Source organism: Lactuca sativa, chromosome 9 (assembly GCF_002870075.4).
Source record: "Lactuca sativa cultivar Salinas chromosome 9, Lsat_Salinas_v11, whole genome shotgun sequence".
NCBI classification, from domain to species: domain Eukaryota; kingdom Viridiplantae; phylum Streptophyta; class Magnoliopsida; order Asterales; family Asteraceae; genus Lactuca; species Lactuca sativa.
This window is the reverse complement of record NC_056631.2, coordinates 200,720,597-200,739,480: the sequence shown is the minus strand read 5'-3', so window position 1 is coordinate 200,739,480 and position 18,884 is coordinate 200,720,597.

The window sequence follows — 18,884 nt, the reverse complement described above, 5'->3', positions numbered from 1 at the left end:
GTTGTTGGACAACGATTTAATTAGACCTAGTTCATCACCCTAGGGAGCTCCGATGTTATTCGTGAAGAAAAATGATGAAAGCATGAGGATGTGAAAAGACAATACAAAGTTGAACAAGACAACAATAAAGAACAAGTATTCATTGCCAAGGATAGACGACATGTTCGATCAGGTGCAACGTTTGAGGTATTTCTCAAAGATTGATCTTAGGTCAGGATATAATCAGTTCAATGTGAGAGAGCAAGATATTGAGAAGACCTTCAGAACAAGATACGGATACTATAAGTTCTTGGTTATGTCATTTGGACTAACCAATTCTCCAGTATCATTTATGGATTTGATGAATAGAGTTTGTAAACCATTCCTCGATAAATGTGTAATAGTATTCATAGACGACATTCTGGTTTACTCAAAGAGCCAACATGAGCATGGCAAGCACCTGCGAGAAGTATTAGAAGTTTTAAAGAAGGAGAAGTTATACGCAAAGTTCTCCAATGTGATTTTTGGATTTGAGAAGTCCAATTCTTGGGTCATGTGGTTAACCGAGAGGGAATAATGGTTGACCCATCAAAGATTGAACATGTGATGAAATAGGAATGAACAAAAAGTCTCACTAAGATTCGAAGCTTTCTTGGATTAGTTGGATATTACCGAAGGTTTATCCAAGGCTTTTCTTCGATAGCTGCTCCATTAACAGCTTTGACCCATAAAGGAGCTACATATACATGGAACGAGAAACATGAAGAAGCATTCGAGAAATTAAAGAAGAAGTTATGTGAAGCACCAATTCTTTCTTTACCTGATGGAGTTGAGGACTTTGCATCTGGAGTTAGGTTAGGTAGAGTTCTGACCCAGAGAGATAAAGTGATAGCATATGCATCTCAACAACTAAAACAACACGAGAAGAACTACCTTACTCATGATCTGGAGTTGGTAGCGGTAGTATTCAAATTGAAGATATAGAGGCATTATCTTTATGGCACAAAGTGGAAACTCTTCACTGATCATAAAAGTCCCCAGTATCTCTTTGATCAAAAGGAATTTAACATGAGACAACAACCCTGGCTAGAATCGCTCAAGGATTACGATAGTGATATAGTTTACCATCCTGGTAAAACAAATGACGTAGCTGATTCTCTAAGTCAAAAAGTAAAACTGGAAAGAAAAAGGCCAAGAGCGTTAGGAATAGAAGTTTTCTCAATGATTGTAGAAAGCATTAAGAAAGCTCAAGAAGAATCTTTGGAGAAAAATTACCAAAAGGAAGAACGATTAGGCAAAATGTTGGTATTCGGTACATATAATCAACGATTAAAGGTATTCCAAGATAGGAGTTGGGTGCCTATAATAGGAGGAATAAGAGATCTTCTAATGGAAGAAGCTCACAAAACCATGTACCCGATTCATCCCGGCAACACAAAGATGTATAGGCATCTGAAACCTTACTACTGGTGGCCGACGATGAAGCTCGATGTTGCAAAGTATGTGGCAGAGTGTGTAACATGTGCGAGAGTTAAAACGCAACATCAGAAACCATATGGGAATTTAGAACTTTTATCTGTACCCATGGGTAAATGGGAAGACATCACCATGGATTTCGTGACTAAACTATCCAGAATGAAGAACGGTCACGACATGATTCGGGTAGTCGTGGATCGGATCACAAAGAGTGCACACTTCATAGTAGCCAGTGAGAGATGGTCTATGGATAAGCTTGAAAATTCTTACATGAAGGAGATAGTAAGACTTCATGATGTTCCCTTAACAGTTGTATCGGATCGTGACAGTCGTTTCACATCAAGATTTTGGAAGAGTCTACAAGAGGAATTGGGTACAAAAATGTGTTTAAGTACAACCTACCATCCGCAGACTGATGGTAAGAGAGAAAGAACAATTCAAACACAGGAAGATATGTTAAGGGCATATACCCTAGAATTTCAAGATAATTGGGATGAGCAATTACCCCTGGTAGAGTTTTCCTACAAGAATAGTTACCATTTGATCATTAAGATGGCACCTTAACAAGCCTTGTATGGATAGAATTGTCTTACGCCGTCTTGTTGGATTGAGGCTGGAGAAAAGCAGTTTATGGGTCCCGAAATAGTCCATGAGACTGCTAAAAAAAATAAAGGTGATTAGAGAAATGATGTTAGCAGCTCAGGATTGCCAAAAGAGTTATTCTGACAAGAAGCAACGACCAATGACATTTGAATTTGGAGATTCGGTGTTGCTCGAAGTCTCATCGTGGAAGGGACTTATAAGATTTGGAAAGATAGGAAAGTTGATTCCAAGATTTATTGCACCATTCAAGGTTCTTCGGAGGATTGGGAACCAAGCTTACAAACAGGAATTTCTAGAAGAACTGGATGGTATTCGTAACACTTTCCATGTGTGTTATTTGAGGAAGTTTATGGAAGAAGTTCCCGACATAATTCCACTTTCGAAGTTAAGTATGGATGAAGATAAGAGGTTTTTCAAAGAGCCTGAAGCAATTGTTGACCATAAGACAAAGAAGTTGCAACGCAAGATGGTCGAACTAGTGCTTGTGCGATGGAAACATTTGAATGGGTCGAACCTTACTTGGGAGACAAAGAGTAACATGATGAAACGCTATCCACATCTATTTGATGATGCATGATTATGGGATGTAATTATCCTGAGGAGGAGAGAATTGTAACGCCTGCGTTTCTGGATAAGCAAAATATAATGATGTAATAATTAGGGTCAACAATTGTAACCTATTTTTAAGTAATGAAGAGGAATTATTTGAGTATTATATGATTTATGTGATTTATGTGCAATATACGTGCTTATAATGATATAACAAATAATAATAAAATATGTGTTAAAAAAAGAATGAAGATTTGACCCAATATCTTTAACGAAAGTTGAAGTAGTCATAACAAGGGTTTCAGGGATATAAGGAACGCTGAAATCCGACTTATAACGAAGCATTTATGACCTGTTGAAGTTTCGCGACTAAACTGACACGACGTCGCGTATCGTAAAAAGTGAAATTTTGATAAAAACTACTTTTTATCCTTAGCGATCTAAACGAAAGTCATGGTATACATTAAACCGAGAACGTACATAAAAAGAACGTCCAAATCTGACTTCATTAGAGGAAGTTATGAGTTTTCTAAGATTTAGCATAGCATTACACAGCCCAGAAATTGAATTTTAGATCGATCGATTTTTAGCCGACACACAAATGAGAATTGAAGATCTCGTTTATAATAGTTCAACGATATAAAGACAGACGAAAACATATGTCGAATAACAAAGTTATGAATTTTTAAATGACTTTAACTGTCTAAGCCTGTTAAAATATAACTTTAAAAATAAATTCAAAATTAGCCAACGGAGTCTAAACAAAAATTGTAGATCATGTCGCTACCTAAACGTGGATATAAAGAACATAAAAACAGAGCTCGTATGCGAAAATTATGGAATTTATAAGATAATTAAATTATGGGTTAAGTTGCGAGGCTGGCACGTAGCACAATCTCAGCCCTACCTTCTTCCCCACGGCTTCGCATGCGATGCTGAGACGTGTCCTCATATGCCCTGGGTAACACACAGTACGCCTAACGTACCAATCATGTACGCCCCACGTTCGACCCTCTGCCAGCCTATAAATAGATCCCATTTCTTCATTTCCTCACACCATTCTTATCTCACTCTCTCTTAAATACCCCCATAGCCCCTTTTCCATTCCCTAGCACTTCCTAAGTGTTAGAGGCGAGTCCCGGAGCGCCAGAAGGCCCTGAGAAGAAGTGCCTTCGACTCAAAACTTCTGCCCGCACAGAACTCGGCTCCTCGCTAAACCCTCTTGTAAGTGAGTTATGCTTACCTACTTTAAGTATAACTTATGTTTAAGTTCATTATCGTTATTATGAACCTATAAACAAGATTTACCGATGATTCAAAGTCATTATACTAATTGATCTACTTACAGGGATGATGTCTAGGCTGTAATTTAGTAAGGTGTTTAAAGTGGGTTTTCCAAACAGTATACTTCATATCCTAAACGGACCCTACCTTCGATATGATCCTACCTGGTTGCTCCTTAATTAATAGATTATGAAGTAGACTTTGAGTTAATCATGAATTTATACTAGTATTTAGTCGCAATAAATATTAGACTAAAATCTAGTAATAACGATACTAGGTTTCGTCGAAGGAAAAGAAAATTGTTAGATGCGAAGCGCTGCCTGAATTTCAAGTCATCACTTTAACATGTGAGTGCATATTTACTTTTTACACATAGATATGAAGTATTTAATATAAATTACATGCTATATGTGTATATTATCAGTGTTCTTGATATATATGTTGGATGAACGATGTATACATGTTTTTTACTTGATTTAAACTGTATATGTATTTTATACCTACCAATATGTTGGGGAAAGATGGGTAGATGAAATAAATGATGAGAGGCCTCGATGCTGAAAGATGCCCCAATCATCTAGCAGAGTATAGATGACGACCACGAACTATTCTAGACAGTCTAGTGGAACGCTAGCAGGTTGCAACCTGTAGGTGTTTTTGAACGATGTGTTCACCCAGTGTACTCCATCAGTCCATCCCACTCATGGTTGCCTTATTGACATATATTGTTGAGGAATCCCCTAAGCAGTATTATCTATCTTGATGATGATCCTTAGGATAGGTCCCTTAATTTAGATACTTTAGGGACAGGAAGTGAGGATAACGGGAACAGGTAATCGGGATGAATGATTTGATGAAATTAAAGAAATTAATTATTGTGGGTTGAAAACCCTATGTGCTCACCATACTCCCAAGCCTGGCCCACTCAGTTTCTTGTATTACAAGTAGTGGCAAAAGAGCTAATGAGTGTTGATATGATGGGAGATCTATGGATTATAGGCCATTAGAATAATAGATCTTTGTAAGGCATGTACTATGTTTGTTTATGCTTATGTAATGTAATGACAAAGACATCCCAATGTTTTTAATATAATTAAAATACATTTTTCGGAAATTGTAACATCCCGAAAATTCAGGTTCAACCATTTAACCCTTATAATTTTCTAATTTGTCATATTAGGTCCATTTGTGTTAAGTGCTAAGCTTGTGAGTACGTTGGGCGTACTAAGGAGTACGTTGCGCGTACTCGCGTGCTTATTTTGTGTGCGGATTCATCCGGGTACGTTGGGCGTACCTAAGGTTACGCCGAGCGTAACCGACCCAGATTCAAAACCCTAATATGACTTGAGGGCTATAAAAGGAATGAGATGGTCTTGTCCCTCAGCCACCATCTTTCAGAAAGAAACCCTAAGAGAGTATTTCCTTCATTTTTAGCTTGGGTGTGAGTGTTCTAAGCTTCAAAGTGCCATTTCAAGGTGGTGAAAGAGAAGAGGAGGCCATTGTGGAAGCTAGAAGTTGGTGGACAAGTGTAGATCTGAGGACTACAAAGGTTGGAGCTTCTTCCTGAGGTAAAAAGTTCAGATCTTTACTTGTTGTTTGTGTGGTGTGCTTCTTGGACCAATTTCTAGGGTTTTTGGTCCCAAGATGGAGACTTTATGAGCATATAGTCTCCATTGGCCTAGATCTATTATATTCCAGGACTATATGAGTTGTATGTTCATAAAAATGCAACCTTGGACGTGAATGTTGAGCCATGCATGAGATCTAGACTTTTGGATGAGAAAGGAAAGGTGTTAGAAGGTGTGGGGAACCTTTATAGCCATGCAAAGGCTTAAAGGTTTCGTCTTTATGGATTAAGAGGTATTAGAATGGACAGATTTGGAATGTGGAGTTATGTCTTAACTGTTTAAGTCATTAAAATGAGGAAGTAAGAAACTGGGATTTACGCTGGGCGTAATCCTGGTACACGCCGCGTAGAGGATCACGTTTCCCCGTTTCTGGAGTGCAAGGGTACGCCCCGCGTACAGGAGCTGGCACGACCCGCGTACTGCTTGCTGTTGACTTTTGTTGACTTTTAGGGTTTTGGTCAACATGTGGACTTTTTAGTCAGGGAGGGGTAAAATGGTCTTTTACCCTTCTATGGGATTGTAGAAAGGGGTGTAGCATAGCCTTGAGAGCCGTTAATGATTTGGAATGATTATTTGTTGTGATTAGGCGAGGCTAGGTCGTCGTTTTGAGATTTCTGAGATATCGAGCACGTGAGATTCTAGACATCATACGAGGTGAGTCTTCTCACTATACTGTACCTGTAAGGGTACCAATGTGTGACCGGAAGGTCTGTTATGCTATGAGATATATGTGTTGTATGCTATGAGTTGTCTTTTTTCGTATATGCTATGTATGTGATATGTATGCTATGTTTGATATGGGTCGGAAGGCATTATGATGTGGACCGGAAGGTCAAGGAGTTATGGACCGGAAGGTCAACACGGGTAGGGTCGGAAGGTTTACCGGGTTGGGACGGAAGTCCCCTGAGACACATGGACCGGAAGGTCATGTGGAGTATGGCCTGGAAAGGCATATATGTGTAAGTGGTATATTAGGGAACTCACTAAGCTTTTTGCTTATAGTGTTTATGTGTAATGTGTTTCAGGTACTAGTGAGGACCGTAGGAAGGCGTCGGCATGACTCGTACACACACACAGGCGGATTTGGATATGATTGATCTTGTGATTGATATATTTTGTATTATGACTATGTTACATTGGATTTTATGGTTGCCTTGAATGAAATTAAGTTTTAAAGAAATAAAAAAAAAATTGTTTTGAAAATTTACATTGTTACAGAAATGCTTGGATAATATCTTGATCATATTTTTGGGAACAAATTCTGCAACATATTTCTTCAAAATGATACTCTAATTTTCAAATGAAGCATAAATTAATCGGCATTTTCTGGCCGTGAAATTGGGGATGTAACAACTATCTGCCTGATCCCACCAGAAACTGGAACCCAAACCCGACCACACCTGGTCAATAACCCTTGACTATCAGTTACAAACTTTTCGATCTCGCCCCTGATCCTTTCATGTTTCCAGTTCTCTTTTCGAACTCCATCAGCCTGAGCCTCTCCGATCAATCCCAAAAGTGGAGAATCAACGGATATCCTTATACACATCTCGCAAACGAAGTCCCAGCCGACTTGTGGCTCAAAGAATCCACTACCACATTCGCTTTACCCGGATGGTAATTGATCTCGCAGTCATAATCCTTGACCACGTCCAACCACCTGCGATGCCTCATCTTTAGGTTTGGCTGAGCCATAAGATGTCTCAAACTATCGTGATCCATGTAGTCAGTACAATGGACCCCATAAAGATAATGTCTCCAAATCTTGAGGGCAAACACCATTGCCCCCAGCTCCAGGTCATGTGTGGTATATCACGTCTCATGCGGCTTCGATTGCCGTGAAGCATAAGCAATCACTCGTCCTCTCTGCATAAGGACTGTCCCTAAACCAGTGATGGATGCATCACAAAATACCACAAAATCCTCGACTCCCTCCGGAAAGGTCAAAACTAGGGCCTCACATAACCTCTGTTGAAGGGTATAAAACTTCGACACTTACTCAGGGCCCCATCGGAAATCCCCCCTCCCCCTCCCTCGTCAGACGAGTGAGGGGTACAACAATCTTGGAAAAGTCCTTAATTAATCTCCGATTGTACCCTGCCAAACCCAAGAAACTCCTAATCTCTAAAGAAGATTTCAGAACCTCCCACTGCATCACAACCTCGATCTTGGCCAGATTGACCAAAATCCCATCTTGGTTAACAAGGTGTGCCAGAAATTGGACCTCTCGTAACCAAAACTCATACTTCGAGAACTTGGCATAAAGTCATTCCCACCTTCAAACCCCTAGAAGCTCTCGAAGGTGCTCCTCATGCTGCTATCTGGTCTTGGAATACACCAAGATATCATCAATAAACACAATGAATACATCAAGCGCATTGGTGAGCCCAAATGGCATCACCACGGACTCGTAATGCCCATAATGAACCCTGAATGTGGTCTTCTCCATGTCCTCCTCTCTCACTCTCATCTGATAACACCCATACCTCATATCCATCTTGAGAACCAAGATGCACCATGCAACTGATCAAAGAGGTTATCAATCCGCAAAAGTTATAACGGTTCTTCACGATTAATTTGTTCAACTCCCAGTAATCAATTTACATCCGATGTGAACCATCCTTCTTCTTGACGAACAGTATCAGCGCCCCTCACAAAGAACTGCTTGGTCTGATGAACTGCTTGCCTAGCAGCTCCTGAAGATGAGAGGATAACTCTTGCATCTCAGGTTGTACGGCGCCTTGGCAATCGGGACCGCACCTGGCACAAGATCAATCCTAAACTCAACCTGCCTCTCAGGAGGCACACAAGGTAACTCCTCCAGTAAAATATTATCAAACTCCCTGACAACTGATACCTCTGAAATTTGCTCCCCAACCCGAGTATCAACCACATAATCTAGATAACCCGCACACCCATGCTGAATATATTGTCAAGCCTTGGCTGTCGAACAAAACCCTGAACCAACCCTGGTGCCCTCACCATAGATAACCATTTCTCCCCCACTTGGGGTTCGAACAACCAATCGATGGCCTTTACAGTCAATCATGGCACCAAACCTACTCAACCAGTCCATACCCACTATCACGCATACATCCTCCATGGGAATAGGGATCAGATCAATCAGATAAGGCACCCCGAAGATCTCCAATAGACAACCCTAATACACTGTGGATGCAGAAACCACGTGTTCACTAGCGATAGAAACTCGCAACAAACACTCTAACTCCCCAATAGGCAAATCAAACCCCCCTACTAAATGATCGAGATATAAAGGACCGACTCGCACCTGAGTTAAATAACACAAGAGCAGGCAAAGAGTTCACTAAGAACGTACCTATTAGGGACATATACATAAGCACATTATAAAATATAATTAACAGAATAATAAATAAAAACATATCGGTCACGACGTCTGGAGCTGCACTGGCCTCCTCGGCAGTGAGCTGAAAGCACGGCCCTGAACCCTTGAGGGCTCCGCCCTCCCCTAGCGCCTGCGCCGGCTTGGAGGCGACCAGTATACATTTGACCTTCATGTGGCCAACCTGATCACAGTGATAACAAGTCCTGGTACTCGAAATTGGGGCTGGCTGGCAACAATCCCTTGCATAGTGCCCTTCCTTGCCACATTTGTAGCATACACCGGAAAATCAACAAGCCCCACCATGAGCCTTGCCGAACTTCCCACAAGTGCATCCCCTCAGGCTCCCAGATCTGGTATCAGCACCCTTGAACCGCTTCGGCGCTGTTTACGACTGCATCGGGGCTTGTCTCTGCTCCTTCATTTGGAGCTCCATCTCAATCTGCCACCGCCTGGCAGCCTCTTGCAACTCCAAAAATGAACCATAACGTTGCATGGGCACAAACTACATAATGTCCGTCTTGAGCATGCTCAAGTAACGGGTCGTCTGAGCTTGCTCAGAAGCAACAAACTCAGGATAAAACATGGCCCTCTCCGTTAACATCTTGGTGATCTCCGTCACCGATTCAGTCCCCTATCTCAAATCCAAGTACTCTTGTGCCAACCTATGACGCTCCACCAGCGGAACATATCTAGAACGGAACATCTCCTAGAACTGCTCCAAAGTCACAACAGCCCTCTGCTCAGAAGAATACGAGCTAGTAACAAGTCTCCACCAATCCTTTGCTCCGGACCGCAGAAGGTTCAGAGCGCACTTGACCTTCTGATCAGTTGGGCAAGAGCAAGTGAAGAAATATCTCTCGATTTTAGACAGCCACCTCATGGATATGATCAGATCCTGAAGTCCATCAAATTTCAGGGGCTTTGTATTATCGAATTCCCAATACTTGAAGGCTCTCCCAATGCCAATCCCGATAGCAACAATGGTTGTGGTGGCTACAACAACAGTAGCCTCAAAAAGTACAGTGTAACGCTCATCAAAGTACTCCACCATAGTGGTCTTAATAGACCCAAACATCTCTGGTAATTGCGCCCAGAAGAGGGAAACAACCTCCTCCTGCATGATCTCCCTAACCCACTCCTCAGTCAAAGTTGGCCTATCATGGCCACCAGCTCCCGATCCTGATCCGGATCCTACCTTAAATCATCTCATCATCACCATCATGAAAATAAACCAGGGAGATATCAGATAAAATGCATATCATACCAGGGGAACCAACTCCCAACAAAGCCCTAGGGGTTGTAACTTCCCTGCTATGTGTACGAGTCATGTGCTTCCAGTAGTACAGGCTCATATTACCTTCCACACCTAGTTGTATTTGTCTCAGAGGATTATCACAACAACCCTAACAATACTCACTAATTACGCATACACTCTATGCTCACTTCCTAAAGGAAGGCTAAACATTACGAAACTGGCCGGCTGACCCCACACAACTCATCCATGAAACATCCACCAACCCAACAGCACTCGTGTATGCTAATCATACATAACACTAGATCCTATAAACAGTCGAATACTTGAATCTACCCTAAGCCCTTCATCAAACAAGAACAAGAAATAAGGCTAAATCAAACATTCTAAGGTTATAAAATCTTAGTTATGTATAGTTTTGATGCATACACTAAGCAAATGCAGTAATGATGTCAATTTCATATATGGAAGAACCCTAGGCTATCAGGCATCATATAATCAAGCAATTTTATCATGCAATTCCTAAAGATCGCTAGCCTATCACTAGCATGTTGGTCTAACATATCACAATATCATATAAAAGTGTGGTAATTTGTGGTCTACTTACTGGCTCAGGTTGATCGTACACATCGCATCCTCTTTGATTATTTTGGAAACAATTTGAAAATCATTTTTAAAAACTATTTCCTTAGTTTGATACTACACAAGTGTTCCTCCAATTCACTCAAACCAAGGCTCTAATACAAACTTGTAACATCCATAAAAATCACAAGAAATTTAAACTTTTAAAATCAACCCAAATTCATAAACTATTTACAAATCATAGTTTTGAAAACATTTCCAAACATCAGAGTCTCCCAAAATCATAAGTCATAAACAAAAGGATGTGTATGGTCACGCCTTCACTTTTCCGCGGTCATCTAAAGTACCTAAAAACATAACCCAAAACTATAAGCCAATGCTTAGTGAGTTCCCCCAAAGTACCACCACATAAACATAATAGCAAACAACATGCATACAGCGCCTTCAACCTAACCGGAACGCCACACCAGTCTACAAACTATCTGGAACGATCAACGAATCTTTGGCATGACTGGAACACCTCACCGGGCCCTCAGCCTATCTGGACCGTTCTCTAGGCCTTCGGCCTGACTGGTACACCTCTCAGGCCTTCAGTCTATCCAGGCCACCCTGGGTCTCTTAGCCTTCAGTCTACACTGATCCGCCTCAACCCAACCACACACAACATGTCGACACATACATAACAGATAAACATATATATAACTAGTTAATAGAAAGGCGGGAATATCTACAGATCACTAAGCATAACATCATCCTATATACCAGGATACTGATCTAAAAGATCACTAGAGCACAATAACATACTATCACATAACATGATATCTAATCCAATGGGACAGCGTTGGTGCCTTCGACCCGTAAGTATAGTGAGGAAAACTCACCTCATAGACTAGACAAAAGTTGATGAGGTCTCGACTCCGAAGATCAGCTCTAACTGTCACCTATCCAACCGATTGACCAATCATAATCAAAATCCCAAAATACCCAAAATGCCCTAAGGTCAAACTTGGTCAAAGTCAAAGTTAAACCGGTCACATCAATTGAGTCAACCCAGCCGAGTCACCACAGAGTGAGTACACGGGGCGTACTCCAAATGTACTCTAGGCGTACACACATGTTGACCAACATCGGGGTGGTTGACCTCGTACACAGGGCGTACTCCAAGAAGCCCCAAAATCTCAATAAGTGCTTAATGGCTTAAGCTTTCACGTCAATCTTTCAGATCCATGTCCAAAATACCCTCAAGATTCATAAAGTTTCTAAATTTATGACTTTGCATGTCCATTAAGTGCTTAACTCAACTTATTAATCCAATAAGACCTTCTAAGTGATGCATGGAGCAAAACCAACCATTTGAAACCCATTTTTATGACTCAAGACCCTTCCAAAGGTCTGAAAGGACATCTTAATTGGTCAAGAACATGCTATGTTCACGAATCATCATTTTGGGACCAAAAAGTGACTTAAAAGAGTAAACACCTAGATCTACAAGATAGAGTGGTAAAGATGCAAGCTTTATACCTTCCAGAGGTTGCAAACAAGCTAGAAATTCCATATCCAAAATGCACTAAACTCCAAGATCTTCTCACCACCTTCTTCTTTCTTCAAACCACTCCAAAACTCTCTTAAAGGCTCAAAATTTTCTCTCTCTTGCTCTAGGGTTGCTTGAGGGTCGATATCAAAGAATGAGGCTAGATAAGGATGAAATGTGAGGCCTTAAGGATGCTTAAATATGAGCCAAAACCCTAAAATTAGGGTTTTCATGCTTTACCACGTATGCTCTGCATACTAAGGCACACCTTAGTACGCTAAGCATACACACGTACACACAACGTACTCCTCCAGACCGAATTTTATCAAAATGCCACTATGGGCCCTTTTGCACTCTTTCATACACTTAGGGACCAAAATGAAATATAATTCAATTATAGGGTCAATTTTATAAGTATCTCACCATCGGGATGTTACATATTCCCTCACTTATATCAATCACTTAATTCACGAATTAGTTAAATAATGGTGGTGTTGTAACATCCCAAAAATACGGTCCAAAGTTTTCATTTTAAATTATTAAAATAACCATAACTTTCAGAATCATTCCATCCAAAACATAAATCAAAGTATCAAATCAAGTATCTCATCAAAAACCCATATCAAAATATCATAGTAAAAACATCCCGGGCTATAACAAATGGTGTGTGCACTGCAGTCATCGAAAAGTCTCTCCCTCCTCAGTGTCTCCAACACCTCTCTCAAGTGCTCCTCATGCTGCTCTTGACTCTTGGAATAAACCAGGATGTCATCAATGAAGACGATCACAGTCCGGTCCAGCATCGGTCTGCACATGCGGTTCATGAGTTCCATTAACGCAGTAGGAGCATTGGTGAGCCCAAACGGCATCACCACGAACTCATAGTGACCATAGCGAGTCCGAAAGGTTGTCTTCTGCACGTCGACGTCCCTCACTCGCATCTGGTGATAACCCGATCGCAGATCAATCTTGGAGAACCAAGATGCACCCTGAAGTTGGTCAAATAAATCATCAATCCTCGGAAGGGGGTAACGGTTCTTCACTGTTACCTTATTCAACTCCGGTAATCTATACACATCCGATGTCACTCGTCCCCTATGATTGAAGTGGAAGAAAACCAGATCTGATATTGTCGTCGTCGTGGTGGTAGCAGTATAATCCCTGCTAACATGACCAGTTTGACCGCACTTGAAGCAGCCCAAACTACCCGCCCTACACGTCCCCTCGTGCAGCTTACCGCACTTGCCACAGCGGTTGCGACCCTGCTGGCTCCTCGATCGGTGATCTGATACCTTTGGCTTTTTGCCCACACTCCTTGACTGTACTCCCTCTGGTTTCCTCTTCTTCTCTATCTCCAAATCCAACTCTCTCTCTTTCTCTCTCTCTCTCTCTCTCTCTCTCTTTCTCTCTCTCCCTCGCAAACATATCCTCCAACGTCTTGCAGTTGGATCGGCTCAAAAACAGGCGCATATCACCCACAACATCTCATGATATCGGTACTTTTTCATCTCTTCGTCTGCCACGTACTGCGGAACGAGAATGACCCTTTCCCTGAACATAGCGGTGATCTCGGTCACCGTCTTAGTCAACTTCTGGAGATCCTGGAACTCCCTAGCAAGCTGTTGCACCTAGGGGTGAGCAAAAACCACACCGCAACTAAAATTAACCGCAAAAACCGTATAAACCGCAATAAAAACCGATGGTGAGGTTTTCTGTTTTTCAAAAACCGCAAATTTGCGGTGCGGTGCGGTTATTAGTTTCAAAAAAACCGCAAAAAAAAACTTACCGCATATATTATATACAATTTTTTTTATCAATTATTAATTTATTAAATATTAAAAATAAGACAAGTTTCATGAATGAAAGACGGATAAAATACTAGAAGACAAAAACTGTTAGTTTTTTCTTATGTTTAACTTTATAAAAAAGGATGAAATTAGACAATTTTAAGATATTTATTGTTAATTACTATTGATTTGACGTTTTTAAGATATTAGTTGTTTGTGGTTTAAGTTAAATACTTAATTGTCTTATACATTATGGTTTTTTTTATTATTACAAGTAATATGTTTGAACTCTTAAAACTATTTGAGCTCTAAATTGTGGTTAAAAACCACACAAAATAATCGCACCAAATCCATGTGGTTAATAACCGCAACACAGAAAAAACAAAACTGCACCGCAAAAATAACCGCCTAACCGCACTGCAAAAATAACCGCACCATGCGGTTTTGAAAATGGATTAACCGCATTTGCGGTTAGTGGTGAGGTTTTGGCTAATAACCTCACCGAACCACACCGCGCTCACCCCTAGTTGCACCTCAATCACAGGTGCAAACTCGACCCTGAACCTGGCCAAGAAGTCGCTCTAGGTCATCACATTTAAAGTTGCATCATCTCCAATGGCATGTCCTACCTCCTCCCACCAGTAGGTGTTATGTCCTTAAGAAGACAGGAAGCAAGTCAGACCTTGTCCCCCTCGGGACATCGGCTCGTACGGAAGGCGTTGGCGACATCAGCCAACCACCTGCTGATAGCAATGGGGTCCCGAGCCCTATGATAGTTTGGAGCTCCACAAGCTCGGAACTCCCTGAAAGTCATCGTGCGCGCCCCTAGCAAGGCCGCCATCTCGGTGCGGAATGCACCCAATCTCTCATAGAGTATCTCTAAGATGCCCTCCTAGACCGCATCGAAGATCACAGGAGTCTAGTCTAAAATACTGCGCGTGACCTCAGATGAAATGAACTCTCTCCTCTGCTCGTCGAGCTACCCAGCTCCAGAGCCCGAGCTTGATCCCTCACCGACACCCGAACTGCCAACTGGTCTAGTGTGTAGCGTCACCATACTGAAAATACACCATAAAAAACATCAGTATACTTATCATAACTCGAGGGATCTCACATACTACAAGTTTCCTGGGTTCATCTCAGCCTTCCTTGATTTGAGTATGGATCCTCTGCTTTCAGTAGTATGGGCCCATACTACCTTCCACATCTATCTGTACTTTCCTCAAGAACTGCCTTGACTCCACCAAGTCCCTTCTACTACTACTGCTTTCTGCACTAAACTCGTCCTAGGCTTGCCCTAGGGTAATCTCCGACCCACCCTCCAACATCAGTTGCATAAAAAGTCCCTGCTATCTCCCCTAACTAGCTCGCGGATACCATTACATATTACTAAGACCAAATAATTCTTCGAATGAGAGGTCCTACCCTAAAACGGTTGGAATCAGACAAGATATGTGAAATAGGGCTAGACCTAACCTTCTGAATTTATTTAGTCCTCGTAATATGTAACTTAACGTATTCGTTTACTAGTTCATTGAAGATAACTAGGACTCCTAAAAGCACAAAGCAAGCGATATTCGAACATTGAGTAATCATAATTAATCATATCCTACTCAGGCCATCATATTACTTACTAATCAGTACAAGCATACAGTTCAACAAGCTCATACAACAGGCATATAAGGCATCCTTCCTAGGTCCTTAGCCATAAACTAGCATGCAGTTCTCATACACATATAACAAGCATACAAGGCTTCATTCCTAGATCCTTAGCCCTAATCTAGCATGCAGTTATCATAATCATAACATAACAAACTTGTATGGGTAATTTGGGAGTACTTACTTGATCTCGGCTGATTGCATGCACCACACCCTTTTTCTCTTTTCAAAATCCTTTTATAAAAAATGGTTTTGTTTTGAAAATTTTATACCAAGTCCACAGTTTGAGTCCATACATACCCGAGAGCATGCCCGAATCCCTTAAACCAAGGCTCTGATACCAACTTGTAATATCCCAAAAATACGGTCCAAATTTTCATTTTAAATTATTAAAATAACCGTAACTTTCAGAATCATTCCATCCAAAACATAAATCAAAGTACCAAATCAAGTATCTCATCAAAAACTCATACCAAAATATCAGAGTAAAAACATCCCAGGCTATAACAAATGGTGTGTGCACTGCAGTCATCCGGAGCTCTTCCCCTTGCCACCGGAAGTACCTGAAACCAAAACTAAAAACTTTAAGCACGAAGCTTAGTGAGTCTCCCCAAACTACCACATACAATACACATAATCATATAATCACATAATAACACACATTGGGCCTTTCCCGCTACATTGGGCCCCGCCCGACATCAGACTAGTCCTACATCGGGCTCCGCCCAGCATCAGACCGAAATCTGGCATCGGGCCCCACCCGGCATCGAATCGAGATCCGATATACATATAAACATATCAACAAATGCATATAAACATAATCATATAATCATGAACATATAAACATTCCTCAGGCTTACCCCAGCATTCGATCGAAGTCCGAAACATATAAAACAAGCACATGCAAGAATCACGAAGACATCAAGCACACAAACATTCCTCAGGCTTTCCCTGGCATCGGACCAAACTCTGGAAACATATAAACCTACATCGAACCCTGCCTGGCATATACTAACATACATAAACGGGCCAACATTGGTGCCTTCGACCCGTTCCTACAGAAGGAAACTCACCTCACAAAGTTGACTGTGGAATCTCGCGGTAAGGAATCTCTAACGGCTGCTCCGACGACTCCCCGGCTATCATTATCACAATAAAACTTAGTCAAAATCCAAAAATCCTTCTTAGGGTAAAATGACCATTTTACCCCTGGTCAAAGTCAGCATTCTGGGTTGACTCAAATCGCCGAGTTCCATAAATCAGAAACCGTGAAATCGCGATCCAACTTGTCGAGTTTCTCCTATCATCAGAATCGGGACTTTCCAACTCCACTCATCGATTCCGTCCTGAACTCCTCGAGTGTCGGGGCATTTCGACCCAACTCGTCGACTTCCTTTATGAACCCGTCGAGTTCTCCAATCTGTTAAACTATCTTAATAGATTATGCCCCTATCTTTTAGATCTTATCTCCATACTTCAAATACACCCTGGAAATGTCATTTTAAGGGAAAAGTTTCCATGCATGGCCCTTTGGAGCTTAAAAAGGCCAAAATGACACCCTAAAGCTTGCATGGGGCTTTAATGGCCATAAAGTTTGCACCTTAATGCCATGAAAGCCCTTCAAGGATCTAGATTTGGACATATACTCACTTGAGACGTCCATTTATGTCACACCCCCGAACCAGACAGCGGAAACGTCCGAGGGCTCACGTGACTCAAATTGAATATCATCACAATGAATATACATGAAACATAACATAAACTTCACCATGAATTAATACATTACAACTAACATTGTTCACATCAAGTACATTGTTTAAACATTACATATCCATAGCATAATTTGTTTGAAAGTTTTCAAAAGCATAACACCCTAACTATAACGCCCCGCGTTTCCAGGCTAGGCATTATCATTTATGTAATAGTCTAGGTTAACCCTTGTAACTCTTTTTGAAGTATTAATGATGAAATATTTAAGTATTATGTGTTATGTGCTTAATTGTGTGACTTAATTTAATTAAGAATAAAAATAAGCGTCACAATGAAATGTTAGATAAAGCCGATATCTATGGATAATGTTCTAGTGGTTGAAACGAGGTTTCCAAATATATAAAGAATGCCGAAATCCGAGTTATAACAAAGAAGTTATGACATGTTGAAGTTTCACGACATAACCGGCACGACCCAACGCGTCCCAACGCGACGTAAATAGTGAATTTAAGGTAGATAGATATCTATCCTTAGTGATCTAAATTAGAATTGAAGATCTCATCGATAGTAGTCGTTGCACTACTATCGATGAGATCTTCAATTCTAATTTAGATCACTAAGGATAGATATCTATCTACCTTAAATTCACTATTTACGTCGCGTTGGGACGCGTTGGGTCGTGCCGGTTATGTCGTGAAACTTCAACATGTCATAACTTCTTTGTTATAACTCGGATTTCGGCATTCTTTATATATTTGGAAACCTCGTTTCAACCACTAGAACATTATCCATAGATATCGGCTTTATCTAACATTTCATTGTGACGCTTATTTTTATTCTTAATTAAATTAAGTCACACAATTAAGCACATAACACATAATACTTAAATATTTCATCATTAATACTTCAAAAAGAGTTACAAGGGTTAACCTAGACTATTACATAAATGATAATGCCTAGCCTGGAAACGCGGGGCGTTATAGTTAGGGTGTTATGCTTTTGAAAACTTTCAAACAAATTATGCTATGGATATGTAATGTTTAAACAATGTACTTGATGTGAACAATGTTAGTTGTAATGTATTAATTCATGGTGAAGTTTATGTTATGTTTCATGTATATTCATTGTGATGATATTCAATTTGAGTCACGTGAGCCCTCGGACGTTTCCGCTGTCTGGTTCGGGGGTGTGACATAAATGGACGTCTCAAGTGAGTATATGTCCAAATCTAGATCCTTGAAGGGCTTTCATGGCATTAAGGTGCAAACTTTATGGCCATTAAAGCCCCATGCAAGCTTTAGGGTGTCATTTTGGCCTTTTTAAGCTCCAAAGGGCCATGCATGGAAACTTTTCCCTTAAAATGACATTTCCAGGGTGTATTTGAAGTATGGAGATAAGATCTAAAAGATAGGGGCATAATCTATTAAGATAGTTTAACAGACTGGAGAACTCGACGGGTTCATAAAGGAAGTCGACGAGT